This window comes from Oxyura jamaicensis, chromosome 9 (genome assembly GCF_011077185.1).
Source record: "Oxyura jamaicensis isolate SHBP4307 breed ruddy duck chromosome 9, BPBGC_Ojam_1.0, whole genome shotgun sequence".
In the NCBI taxonomy this organism is placed as follows: Eukaryota; Metazoa; Chordata; class Aves; order Anseriformes; family Anatidae; genus Oxyura; species Oxyura jamaicensis.
The window spans coordinates 23,871,721-23,886,344 of NC_048901.1; the positions used below are offsets into that span (position 1 = coordinate 23,871,721).

Consider the following 14,624-nt stretch of genomic DNA (forward strand, 5'->3'; position numbering starts at 1 on the left):
TTTCAACAGAAGAGATGCCACCGAGCTGGGGTTCCCTGCGTCCATGCTATGGGGCCGGCACAAATCCCCCATGAATTTCAGCACAGATGTAGGGCTTAAAAAACTAAGTTGTGTCTGTCTGGCAGGGCTCTGCTGTTCAGAAGGGGTGGGAGTTGAGGGATGGGAGAGATCTGCAATTCACCTAAAATTGGAAAAAATGTGGTTATTACAGATGAAATGCAATAAAAATAATTAAAAATAAATAAAGCTATTTTTTAAAGAAAGAATTCTAAAAGCAGGCTGTATTCCAAATTAAATTGTCTTCCTGTAACTGAAACACACCTGTAGGCCACCAAGGTGGCTCGTAGCAGGACGGGGAACGCCAGGCCATGTGGCAGAGCCTGCAGCGCTGGCTTGGCTCGCTCCCAAAGCCGCCGGTGGAGGTGGCTGCCTGCTCCGTTCCCACCCAATTTACACATAAAGGTCCATCTCTCTGCCCTGATTATAATACATAACAGAAATATACTGCTCAAGAATTTCCAAGGGACAGCACTGCCGCTTTTAGCTGTGTTAAAATGATGCCAGGAGACCAACAGCTTGCAGGCAGAAGTGGGATTCTTGGGACGCGTGGGACTATGAAAAGGAAAAAATGAGGGTATTTTCACTTCGTATAGCTCATCTGACCAAGGGATGAATCCAACATTTTTGCTTCCAGTGAGACCATTGCTGTCTCTAGGGGCCCAGCAGATCAGCCAGCACTACTGCCTGCTTTCTCAAATACCGCTGATTTTTTTGAAACAGAGAAATTTTACCTGGTGCTTTTTAATCTTGTACAAGGCTCTGCGCCATTCGACATGAAACGAGATCACAGTTGGTAGCTGATTTACTCCTAATGCAACTTTCATTCCCTCACAGCCTTGGACGGGTTACTACTGCAAAATATGTTTTATGCATAACCTAGATTTGTCAAGCTGACAAGTTGGATTTCTCCTCCGTCTTTGCCCCGGTCTTTGGCCCTCTGGGCCTCTAATTGCAGCGCCGTCCTGTTGACACGCGGAAGCTGATAAAGCACCACGCGTGGTTCAGGGGGCCTGGCTGCTTCCCGATAAAACGCCGTTGGAAATGATCCAGATGTGAAACTTTTTATTTTTGCCTTCTATGTATTTTTTGCTTCCTTTTTTTTTTTAAAAAAAAAAAAATATATATATATATATTTTTTTGCCTGCTCTGAGGAACTTCTGCTTCTGACATATTAAAAATAAGCAACTTTCAAAATTATTTTCTTTGAAGCAGAGTTCAGTTCAGAAGATAACCTTTTACTGCCCCTTATTATTCCACTGGTCATTTTTTTCAGTGTATCCCAGAGCTGTGGAAGGTAATTTAGAATGTGAAAACAATTTGCAATTGACTTTATATATAGCCCTGGGTGACGAAACCTGCACGACTTACATAAATCATTTCTTGTGTTTGACATCATTTTCTATTAACCTAAGGGTGAAGACTGAACAAAAAAAGGAAAAACTAAAATTGGTTGTGACATTTTTGACTATTCATCCTTTCAATTAAACATCACCAGACAGTCTGTATAAAAGCCGTAGCATAAGGCAGCGACAAAAGAGGCACGGTAGCGTTTGCATAATTGGGAAGAGAAGGAGACATAAAATCCATACTAATTTCAGTTTTGCGTCATTAGACACGAAGTATTGATTATTGCTCCTCGCAGCCAAGTTTACGAAGGCAGTCTGCACAAAGCAGGGCCAACGCCGTGCCCTGGAGCCCGGTGTGGCACCGGGTGGCTGCGGGGACGGCGGCTGCTGCTGGGGGCTCGCAGCCCCGGGTCGGCGCCGCAGACGTTTTGCCAGGAGCGACCCAGCTGCAGGCTCGGACTTCGGAAAATTGAACTGGAAGAGATCCATACTGCTGTTGGAGCATGCCATGGATTACGGTGCCTCCATAAACCTTGTTGTAATGTAAACATACTGTAAAATTTACTGCGGCTTTCGTTTTCCCACTCCAGTTGGATGCAGACATTAGTGGTGCTCGGGGAGCTGCAGACAGACGTGGGCACCTCGGGAAGAGAAAGCAGTGAAAGCCCGAAGTGCAGGACTGGTTTGGAGAGCAAATTAAAATGGCTTTTCTAGCCTTTAATGGGTATTTCTGTTTATGCATTAATTATTTTTCAGCCTGTAGATGTGCACTTTTAGGAAGCCAGGCTCTCACAATGACATTGGGATGGTGAAGCCCGTAACCCTACAGGGCAGAAGACCCGAGATGCTCGGTCTGCAGCCTCGCACCAGGGAGGACCCGAGCCTCACACGGTGAAGTTTTCTCACGTTTGACCAGCCGTGGAGACGGCAGATGAGGGGTGCTTGGGGCCAGACCAGATGCCGAGGAGCACAAAAGTGGGTTTGGGAGGTGCTGAAGCCATAAAACCCAGGAGCCCACAGACAGCACATACCACGGAGGCCCCCCGGTGCGGGCAGACTCCAAATCCTTCTGCCGCCGTGCTCGGGGCTCCCCTTTCCTGCTCGGCCGAGGCACGGAGCGGTGACTCTTGCACAGGGCCACCGAGGAAGGAATGCATTTCCTGGATGTTTCTAGGCCACAGATTCCTTTGGGAAATAAATATTCAAACAATCTAAATGCACTAGTCCCTAAATTCCTTTTGGAGAAGTATGCTCCAAAAAAGCTGTTATATTAGTGTAAAGTCTAAGGAAAGAAATGCGCAGACATTAGATCACGCCTGGATACATATTTACCTCGAACAGCAGGCAACGAGGCTTTGTTGTTGCCGTGCCCCCAAAATATCCGTTCAGATCAGCGGAGCTATTTATACTCGTGGGTTTATACTAGTGCAGAGGAATCAGGGCAGAGGCCACATATTAAAAATTAATTTTCAAAATCCTTTTTGGACATGCATGCTATTGTTTGAGCATCTCTGCCTAAGAGGTCTGCCCATCGCTGCCGAGCCAAGGTACCACGGTGCTTCCCGAGAGGTCAGAGAGATGGAGATTGGAGCAGAAGCTCCCATTTCAGTAGAACCACAGCCCAAAAATAGCAGCAGAAAAGATTTGTTTTTCCATTTTATAATTAAAGGCAAGTACAGCAATTATTCAAACATGTCAGCTTTGGGTAGCTCTCTATTTCACTGATGTGCTTCCAAATTTTAATTGAAATTTCGTCCAGTGGTTATTTTAGACTGAGGTTATTCAGACACGTTTCCTCCTCCCCTTACCCACCAGGCTCAGCCCAACCAGGACCACGAAGGGAAACCTGCCCTTTACCTCCCCTGTGGTCATCAGGGGCAGGTACAGAACTAAGAAATCCCCTCTGCTGCTGCCCCTCGCCCCAGCCGAGGCAGCCCTCCACCTACTCCTGCATCCCAGGAGCATCCTGGCTCTCTGCTCCTTTCTCTCCATGGAATGCAGACATGCTGCTCAGCTGTGCTGCTCCCCACGCTCAGGCTGGGAGGAGGGAAGCTGGGTTAGACCTGAGCTAATAGCCAAAAAACACCCCACATGTTACTCGTGTCCTTAGTGCAGAATCTCCACACGTCTCCAAAGCTGTGCTCAGCACCAGCTCCGATCCCTTTGCTGTTCGCAGCCCAGCCCAGCACAGAAGCAGCAGCCTCAGCTGCTTCTCTAACACCCCAGAAAAAATCCAGAAATACGCTTTGCTCAGTTTTCCCAGGGAAGACGATGGCCCCTGTTTTAAATGATGCAGAGTCCACGTTTCAGTCTGACATGGTCTGTCAGACAGCGTCTTAATTAAGCCTCTAAGCATGATACAACAAGTCCACAGAGGACAGGAAGATCAGGATCCTCTGTGGTGAAGGCTTTTACTCAACACTTCTCTGGGCTGGCGTGGAGGGGCTGCTCCCATGGGAAACGTGCTGGATTTCACGAGCAGCCCCTTGGAGCTGCTGCCACCTCTCAGTACACATCGGGGTGCTTGTCCCCAGAGCAGCATCTCTGGTGGCACCCGTGTGCCACCACGGGGCTACAGCAGAGGCACAAGGAGCCCCCGTTTGGGCACACACCAGGGGTCTGCATTAATGCCCACGTTTCAGGGATGCGTGGAGCCTTCTGCATCCCATCTAGGGGCTGGAGCATAAAAGCTAATGCGATGCCCTGAGTACGCTGAGCATCTGGTAAAGTCAGTAATTAAATGTCAGATGGTGGCAACAGCTCCGTATCTCAGAACAAAAGACACATCAGATGATAGTGGCTTTGGTATGTCGGGGCTGGGAGGGGGAAACCCTACTAGGCAACCTAATAAGGACCTTGAACATTTTAGCTATGAATATGCAAGAAAAGTCCATTAACTGCACGAGATTAACATAGCTACAGGGGCCCCGCAATCCACAGCTGCCAGAGCAATTTACCAGACCACATTAAAAAAATCATGCCATTAACAGAGTTACCTAAACCTACTTAAACAAGCTGCACGTTCAGATTTAGAAACAAACTATGAATTAGCCTTGCTGAAGTGGGTTAGCTGGTACAGACAGATGCAGTGTGGGCAACCAGGTCAGATCCTGTACCCTCGCCTGTCCCTGACTCCGGTGGCACCTGGGGGCCCCCCACTCTTTCTGGGTGCATCTTGCCCACTCGGGTCACCAACACCTTCAGGGGAGGAGCAGCTCTTATTGCTTGCTTGTACATCAGCGCTCTGTACATCTGTTACCCACAGGGCTTCAGGATGGAGCCAGGGGTGCAAGTCTGGCATCAATTCAATTAGGAATTCCTGTAAGACTGTCCCGCAGAGAAAAAATAAAATCACAACCAAAATTCCCCACCATTTCTGATTATTCCCAGGCTGCTTTTTGCAGGATTCAAATTGCTAGCCCAGGCAGCAGTGCTGGGGCTGTCTGGGGTTTCAGAGGCTGGAAACCAGCGCTGGGCTGTGGATACGTCCCTCGGCTCTTTCACTGAAAACCCAATAAAGCAGAGTTGGAAAAGCCTTACCTTTGGCAGAACAGTAACCTGGCTGCTCTAGTAAACTCCACGCTGCATCGTTTGTCAGTTTTACTCATTGCTGTTTAGAGTTCCCGTGGGATGTGAGTGCCTCATATTCCGCAGGACACTTCCCTCACGTAATACATGAATGGGTGATATTTTCATTTTTTTCATGCAACCCCCCTTCCTCCTTTTTACACCCCATGGACATACTACCTAATTGTTTCTCTTCCCTATCTTGTAAATCATGACACTCTCTCCTCACCATCATCTAATCAAGATAGGGCTTGAAAGGAAACTTATCAACTAAACGTAAACCCAGGACAGAGAACAAACTGCTGAAAGCCCTGGCCTTCAGACATTTGAACTAAGCTGGTGCCTAAACCTTTTGCTACGATCCTGGCTATACAAGGATGCCCAGGTCAGCTGATAAATTAATTCATCTGATGGTAAAAGGCCAGAAGGGAAATGCAGCAAAGCTGGTGATATGTCCCAGGGGACAGGAGCACTCACAGGATGACCTGTGGAGCTCTTCTCCACTTTCTGTGATATCAATAAATTGTTGTGTTTTTTTTTTATTTATTTATTTTTTCTTCCTTCAGATCTGCTCTCAGGAAGAGTAATCTATTGAATCATGGCTACGGAGCATTATTTCATAGTAGCAGCAGCTCTGGAAACCTTGTACAAGGATGAACACCATTAAGAAGCCGGGTTAGATTCCTTTTAAAAAGCCTCTTCTTTCTGATGCAGTCACTGTGGTCAAGGCTTTCAACGGCACCACTTCTGCCTCAAAATACACAAGCTTTTAACTTTTGCCGGCAGAACCACCTAACGAGAAGGAAGCCTCTTGACATCCTGGCTTTTCTGCAGCTGCAGCGCTTCTGAAACTGCAGCCAGGCTGAACAGCAAGGGAAACGTCGGGAACAACGCGGGTGCTACAGGAGACCCTGCAAGGAAGGCATCTGAGAGGCCAAGTGTCAAGCCAAAAATATACGTATGTAAATATATTTATACATATGCACACAAATATATGCACTGGGATTCAAGTGCATGGCGAGAAAGCTGGTTTCTTGCTGAAGTCCAGAAAGCTTTGGACTCAGACATGGCAGCTGCCCTGCCAGCGGCAGCATGGACTGCATCACTCATTTATGCGATAGGAGATGCTATAACCCCTTCTAGGATTTTAACCCCATTTTAGGGGACCTGATGTGGCAGTGTAAAGCCTCATCAGCTGCAGTTTTGCTTAAGCAAATAACCTGTGTGAACATTGTCCACTATTCTTTGCCTTTACTACTGTGACAACCTCCACGGAGCTGGTCAAGACAGCAACTGGTGTGCTGTAGGAAGGTGATTTTTCAAAGCAAGTAAATTTACAAACAAAGAACACAAACCTGCAGCCAGTCCCCTGGAAGAACCCCCCCCCATCCAGCACCCCGCCACCCACGAAGGTTTTCGTCGCAAGTTACAGCTGGTCCAGCTTAATTTTGAGAGGCATGTGATGAGATTGCAACCAGGCCGGTGTGGATTTGAGCATGCCAGGAAGGGGAAGGCAGGGGGAAAATCTGACATGACAGATCCATCTCCCGAACTCCCAGCAGAGGTTTCGTTTCCCCCAGAAAAAAAAAAAAAGTAAGCAGCTCTTTTTATAGCTCGTGGAGCCTATTACTTCTAATGACAACAACAGATGACTGTTTTAAAACTGAAAAGAAAGATATTAATCCAATTTTCAGCTTTTCAGCATGTGGTTCTGTCTACTAATTTCCACAAAAGCGAAGACTGATGAACTAGTTCAGCAGTCAGGAGGTTGTTGTACAAAGCCGTACGTCTGTTACAGCAATGCTTTCTTACACTTCTCACAGCTCCGAAAGTCTCATTTAGGCCAAGCAGAATGTAGTTGGTCCATGACCCAAAGCGATGCTTTTAGGAAAAGCACTGGGGCAGCACTTGCCAATGGTCCCGACACCACCACCCTCCCAGTGACCGCCTGTGCTTGCGGGACACGTGTGTGGGGTTTCACGTATGGGGTTTAATGCCAGGAAGCTTTGCCCGGCAATGTGGCACACATGGGGACACATCCCTGGTCAGGAGGGGGCCACTTGAAGCCTCTGGTTGAGGACCTCAGAGAAAAACAGCTATGGATTTTAGGTTCATGGAGGACCCTCTGCACCCACAGAAACACCATTTCCTCCCCTGTGATGAACTACAGACCAAGCAGTTTTGATGAGGGTCTTAATCTTTATGTATATTGTAATTTCCACCACACACTCTCCTGTTTGTCCTCAACATGAGAAATAGCTTTTCCACGCTGATAATAATGAAACTACTCACTCATTCTGCTGCTTATAACTCTGCAGTCGTGCTAAGAAGGCAGCAATGCACATATTAATTTGCCAGCTGAGCTGTGCTCGCTAGAGGCAGCAGACACAAGTTATGTCAACCTCCATCCCTGCGCTACCTTCCTGTCCATTCCCAGCACCTCTTGATCATACAAGATGGTATTTTCTAACAGAAGTGGGAAATATTTAATATCCAGCAACTGCTCAGCCACAAAGATCGTTACAACTTCAACAGGAAAGAAGTCCTCCAAAAGCAAATCCCTCCAGCAGGACAGCACCCGCATCAGCCCAACCACCCCCAGACCTTACCTCCCAGCAGACAGGCGGTAACAAAGATCCACGTTTTTCTGAGCAAATCTAACTGCAAGTTCCTTAAAGCTTTCTCAACGCTCACGTGAAGTAAATCTGCATCATCTTCATTTTTAAGGATGGGCATAATTACGCTAAGAGAGACGCACAGGTCAATTAAATCAGGAAGAAGGTTAGCAAAAGGGCTGCCTGTGCTAACACGAACCCCATGGTCCTCCTTGGATCCCAGCACTGACAGCATTTTAGAGCTGAGCTAGAAGCCAACTTCTCACTAAACTGATCTGTTTGATTTTTTTCTCCTCTCCTGCATCCAGCTTGCTGTATGCCATACATTTTGCTCTGGGTGGCAAATTCATCAAGGCAGGGGCCCCTCCCTGATAAAACAGTCGCCACCTGTGTGAGGCTTCACATGCACAGAGCACCTTGCTAAGAGATTCTTTTAAGCTCCTCCAAAAGATTTTTTATTTTTTTATGCCCCAGCATTTCACCCCAGCGTGACTGGAACGGCCGCACTGCGACTTCAGAAGGGGATCGAGCAGAAATCCCTCTAACTTTTGCAGCACTACTGGGAGCCGCTTTAAAATGGTACCAAGCTAATTAGACAAGTAATAAAGATGCTCCCCTGGCAGTCTCACAGGTGAAATAATCTAATCTTCTGCACCCTGCCTTCCTAGTTAATCACTTGATAAGAGTCATTAACACAATTGTTCAGTCTACTGTAGTCCCCTTACAAAGTGCATATAATTTACAATCCCATTAAAAAGATAGCCACAGAGAAGTCTCAGAGGCAAATTACAAAACCCCTCAGCTGTGTTTTCAGCACGCTGGCTATAGCTAAATGAATCCTGAAAAAAAGTCACTGAACATAGCAGGTTTCAGAACAAGGATGCCCATCGAAATCAACCCGATTTTCTGCAATTATGTTTAATTTATATTTACATCTAATTTTTATTATATTAAATATAGTTGCAAATTGTGGGGTACTCTGGTCAGCAGCTGAGAAAACCACAGGGCCTTTTTTCTTCTCTGAATAGCAACACAGAACTAGTACTCAGAGAGGGCAAAAGGTATACAACCTTCTTTCATTTAAAAAGCTAGGATTTAGTTACTTCACTGCTTATGCTAAATTTCTCCTGCTGTGAAGCATTCAAATTACATTCTGTCATGGTGCAGGATGATCGCAAGCATTTGGTGTTTCAAAATAATGGAAAAGGTGAAAGCACTGGACCTTGTAAAAATATAATGAAACAAATGTTTACCTTTTTTCTGTACTTAGGCTTTCTAGTATCAGTTCCTAAAATCCAGCATGCAGAAGTACGAAACATCAGCTCCTTTTTGGAGACTGCTTTAACCCAGGTATCACACAAACATCGTGAAACATTTCCCTCAACAGTGCCGCGGTCCTGCCTGGGCTCTTCAGGCAGCTCAGGTAAGATTTTCATAGGCTACAAGAAAAAACACTCAGATCCTATTAGTTTTCAAAACAATTCAAGTATCTGAGCACTTTGGAGATCAGAAAACTGGACTTCCAGCGTTTAAAACCGTTGAGTTTCCCCGTGTCAAAGGCCTCTCACCCTTGCGTTTCCACCCCTCCTCACCCTGCAGCAGCAAGTCACCTTCCCAAGCGCTCCCCATTGTTTTCTTTCTGTTTTGTCTTCCACAAACAAGAAACCAGCCGGGGAATTTCAGCCACCACAAAAGCAGGCAGCAAGTGTCCCTGGCTTGTAACAGAAACCCCCTCATATTTCTGCTCCAGCTTTAGGGAGGCACACTAAAACTGCCAGGGCTTCCCAGCAAACGGCCTCGCGCTGCTTTGAGGAGGAAGCCCGAGGAGTTTGTGGTCCTCAGGAGGCTGTGGTTCTGAGATTTTAGGTGAAGGTTTGCACCAGCAGGAGCACCAAAGCAGCCTGTGCACGTGTTTGTCATCTTTTGGCTGTGACAACACGTCTCCACTGCGGCACAGGAGTTGTCGGGGGGGTCTGGCAGCTCAAGCCCTGACCCACACCAATGGGCTCCGCACGGCAGCAGCTCGCACAAACTCCTGTCAAAGTCTAGGCTTGAATTTGTGTTTAAAAGTTCATCTATTCAGAGCCTACTGAAAATGAGCACTCTTAGATTTGAGCTGTTTTGAGGCTGGGGATGAGCATGGTGATAGCCAGGCTCCCCAGGACAGAACTCCACAAGTCCTAAGGTCGGAGGTTGGCTCCAGCACCTCTCCCTCTTCAAATCCATCTGATTTTAAACAGGTGCCTGCAACTCTGAAAATACTTAATGATAAGTATGTGCAGGAGTCACATTGTTAGCCTGGGGAAGAATAAAACACTCCCAAGCTCTGCATTGTTGGCGATGTAACAGCCACCGCTGGTTAGAGGAGGGATCTATGGCAGTTCCTGCTAGGCTCAGGGGTTGTTCCTGCCTGAGCTCCTGAGGAGTTAAATCTAATTTCTTGTGTACTGCAGATATCTACGAAGATGTTTTAATTGAAGGCAGTTGCTTAGCAACTGCATCCCGTGTGCCGCAGCAATGCCTTTCACCTGGAGCAGATAAACATCAGGACGGCACTTTACAAATCTGATTAGTGGCAATGAAATAGCTGGCTACCATAAACTGCAAGTGCTATTGCAGAAGTTATGCTTCTAACCTGATACCCAACAACAGGGAGAGCCCAAGGAAACTCATTCTCAGGTTAGAGGAGCCCCCTTCTCCTCCAGCCCGGCAAAATGCTTCCCTCTGCTTCTCACAACTGGAGCTTATTGAGGGGGAGATAGCATTGGCAGGATTTTTCTTACCCAAAAGGTTTTATTGCAGTTGAACAGGCAATGATAAAATACTAGAGCAGTTGCAATCATGCACAGATGTTTTCCTCAACAGGCCTATGATTCTTTGAAAAGCATCAAAAAAGGGCTTTTTCTAGAACCGAGAGGAAAAGATTTCCTCATAACTTTTGTAACCGGACATTACTGTTTAAAGCCTTCACTATATGAGCATTTACAAGCTGCTTAAGAGCCGGTTGTTGTGCTACTGCTGGGTTTCTAACAAAGGATATTAAGCCCTTGGATAGTTCACTTCCAACATCTTTGCACCATGATGTTAGGATAAGTGTTAACATTTTATCTTGCTTCAGCTGTGTTCAGTGATTTCCTGTATCAGGGTCCAGTGCATGGTGACCAATTAATTCTCTGACGTTCAGGAAAGGATTCATGTGCTTTTTCCCATCCACTGCAAGTCAGGTACACGTCCCAGCCATGATGAGAAGGCCACATCTTCTCATAGTGCTCTAAAATAGCGAGCCCAGGACATCCCTACCAGCTCAGCGGCAGTTTGAGCTGTTTGCTGATGTCCAGCTCCTGGAGGATGCTGCTGTAACACGTACCTGTCAGCCTGGACCACAGAGATTTTGTCCACGAAGCAGTCTTCATCTGCAGGGTGAATTGTGGCTGTAAACCACATGAATCAAACTATAGGCAAGAGTTTATTTTTTCTCCATTTACCATTCTGAGCTCTCTCAGAGGTGGTAACACACTATGCTTTGTTATTATTCCTTGGTTTATTCTTCCATTCTCATCTCAACAACTGGCAGAGTTTGTAGACAGTTGAAAATTGAAAGACGGGACAGATTTCTATGTGCCTGACACCAGGCAAGTGAAGTGCAGAGGAGTAGCTTAAGCTTGCTGCCAGTTTTGAATACTTCTCATCTCATGACAATAAAGACATAACGCTTTACACAGGACGCTATTTGATGGCTAAGGGGAAGTTAAAGAAGCATTTGGAAAACTCTTTTCTTGAAATATTGATGATAAAAGATAGACAAAGGAAATTCTTTCCCTTCTAAAAAATAACACCCCATAGATCTGCCCTGTTTTTGACCTGAATATCACTAGCAAGATAGTTGCACACTGAAATTTTCAGTATTATTAGAACAAGTAGAAGAAAGCCTTCCACCTAAGATGCACCCTGGAAGAAAAATGTACAGCATTGTATAGTCATCTAGTCTAGACAGCTACACCCAAAGCATGCCCTTCTAATTATGAAGAGAGCAATCAGCACCTGTATTTCAGGATCTAAAGAGCTCTGATAAGTCCAGAAAGACATTCGCTTCCTTCTTTGCAGCCCTCAGACTTGATTAGCTGAGTGCAGGGGTAGGAAAGTTAAAGCATTGCATCCCTGTAGTGTCAATCTAACGTCCATTTAGCCCTATGTAGGTCTATGGCGTTGAGATGCAGAAGATTTGTAAAGTCAACACATAGCATTTGGAACAAAAATAATAAATACATTTTTCTTGGTGGTAGCAGTCCAAAGTCAAAGCAGAACTATGACATCGGTTATTATTATTTCCATTATAATAATTTCCATTGGTTATTATTATTATCCATTATTTCCAAGGATTATTAGCTCTTCAGTTATTACATTCCCTTGTTTCCTTGGCTCACCCTCCCACCACATGCTTTATTTGCTGTGTGAAACCCTCAGTATTAACCACAATGCAGGCTCTTCATGTTTAATGCGTGGCTGATAGAATCCTGCAGCATCCAGCAGAGCCTTTGAATAAAGGGCACCCTATAAAAAACTTAAATGCAAACAAAAAAGCAGCATGTGAAACCATATGATAGAAGCTGGTCGCATTCAATCTCTGAAAGCAAAGAGCCACCGTTTATATGAATAATTCAAAAACAGCCTCAGACAAATGATCCCAGGTCTATGAGGAAATAGTAAAACCTCTGGAGTCTGCAGCTCTTTTTATTACAGCCTGGTTCATGCTGAATAGTGTTTTCTCTGGGGTTATTTTTCACTCTTTTTTTGTATAAACGAACAGTCAGATAGGATGTTCAGATAACATATACAGCAGACCCCAGAGAAATAGTTTAATTTTATATTCGTTTCTGACTTGTAAATTATTCATTAACATGGATCATGCAATTGGGTAAAAATTAAAAATTGGCAAATTAGTTTTCATTTGTTTATGTTAATTATTTAGTGTTCTTCCTTTTTATTACGAAAAAACAGAGTGAGATTAGTCTTGTTCTGACGATCTGTGTTTGCTCCCTAGACAACCCACAAATTAGCATTGCTATGGCTACTTTTATGTAATGTCTATAGAAATAGGATTCTACTGCCCAGATCCGTTGCCGAGACATTGTGGCATATGCTGGGTTTCTAAATTGCAGATATGCCTTTGGATATTTTTCAGCTATGCTTTGGAAAATAGGCTGTTGGGTCTTTATTTACAGATGAAGTCAGGGATCGTTTCCATACCCCTTCTAGAATTCAGCCACTGCTCCCCAGCGTGCTGCTGTCCCCAGGCCGCTGCCCTTAACCTCCCGAGGAACTTCCAGCCTGTGGGACTTTTACCTCCAAACCAAGCAATTTTTCCATGATATGTCATTTACTCACAGTAAAACCAATATTCACCTGGTCCTAGTGGGTTTGGGTAGACACCAACCAGTGGCAGCCCATTCTGTGGGTGCTGAGGTTGCGTGTTCCATCACCACATGCTGGATACTGAGGAACATGTCCTTCATGGCCAGTCTTCAGCTATGCTGTTTGATTAGCTATACAGCCAATTTTTAAACACAGTAAGAGATGAGAATCAAACAAAAACGGGCTGGATAGGCTGCCAAGGAAAGCAAGCAACCATGAACGCAGTGCAATTCTGTTACCTAAAAGGTCATCTTAGGTTAGAAAAGAAATCCACAACATTGCCCCCCACAGTCCTAATTACTTTGGATGTAAAAATCAGTGCTATGGACTGCATGACAGCTACAGAGGGCTGCAGATAACTAATGATATCAGCAAATTAAGTAGTAAAATAACACATGGAAACCATAACCGTGTTTATAATGCCAGTCTCTCTCTTCCCACATATTTAAAGCTGTTTGCAAGATAGCATCTCCTAAGGAGTTAGGATGAGAACAAAGAAAGAAAACCCCAAAGCCCAACACACCACAGAGAAAGTTATGTCAAAAAGAATTTCTGGATTTCTGGCATTTAATTTGAACATGACACATAAGGATATTGGTTAATTTTTATTTTATTTTATTTTATTTTATTTTATTTTATTTTTTAAACTCTGACATCTGCACAAGCACCACCTTAATCCAGTTACAGTGGGCTGATCCTCAAAGTAAACAACACCACTACTGCTTTTCAAAAGAAATGCCGCATGTTCCTTCCTCCAGCTGCAATAGTTAGGCTGGGTTTGGAGAAAGAAAGAGCAGCAAGGGCTACCCGAGTCCTTCCAGCAGCTGGTGCCAGCCGACATGTGGGTACCCGGGAGGAGATGGCACCGTGCTGCAGGCACAGGGGCACTGAGCAGCCAGGGAGGTTTGCTGGAGCTGGCGGCAGAATTGGCCCGTGCATTAAGAGTACTTACAAGACAGCAAGGCAGTCTAATTTCATCCATTTATCTGTGTTCGTTTTGCCGCATAATAAGTATTAATATAAATAGCCCTCCAAAATACACTGCAATTCTGAATTAAAATTTAGTTTGTGGCAGAAAGCAGAAGCCCTTTTTTATTAAGCAGTTCATTAAAAGCACGTCTCCTCCCTTGACCTGTGCTTTACGCAAATACAGCAGATTAAAATCATCATCTGAAACAACACCCAAGTGTGAGCTTAAACCAATAATTCATGCTCCACCTTACACAGAGAGGCACAGTGACCACGCTACGCCTCTCCGTGGGACCCCAGGGCCCTGCTGGTTGGGTAGAAAAAAACCAGAGCTGCTCACAAAGTAAATCCTGAACTTCACGTTATGCCTATTGTGACAAACTGGAAATCCTCCTCTGAACCCTTAATAAAATGAAAAGAGAGGAAAGGAAAAGATTATACCCACGTATTTTCAAGCGCAGTTCTGTAGACAGTGTATGTGCATTTGTATACATAGGAATTCCATGTATTGAAAAAATGATATGGGAAAAAAAACTGCTGAACAATTATTTTTCTTTATTTTAAAAAAGGAAACACCACTGATATATTAACCACACTGCCTATGTTCATGTGCCTGTGCCAGCCCAGCCCACAGCCCTGCAACTCCTGAACCCCT

At 45.1% G+C, this 14,624-nt stretch overlaps 1 protein-coding gene across 2 annotated transcripts in view; it reads right to left on the reverse strand.

Moving 5' to 3' along the window:
• The window catches only part of LOC118171350 (schwannomin-interacting protein 1), a 134,299-nt gene that overhangs the window by 93,555 nt on the left and 26,120 nt on the right, over positions 1-14,624 (reverse strand). The gene's annotated exons all lie outside the window — the stretch shown is intronic.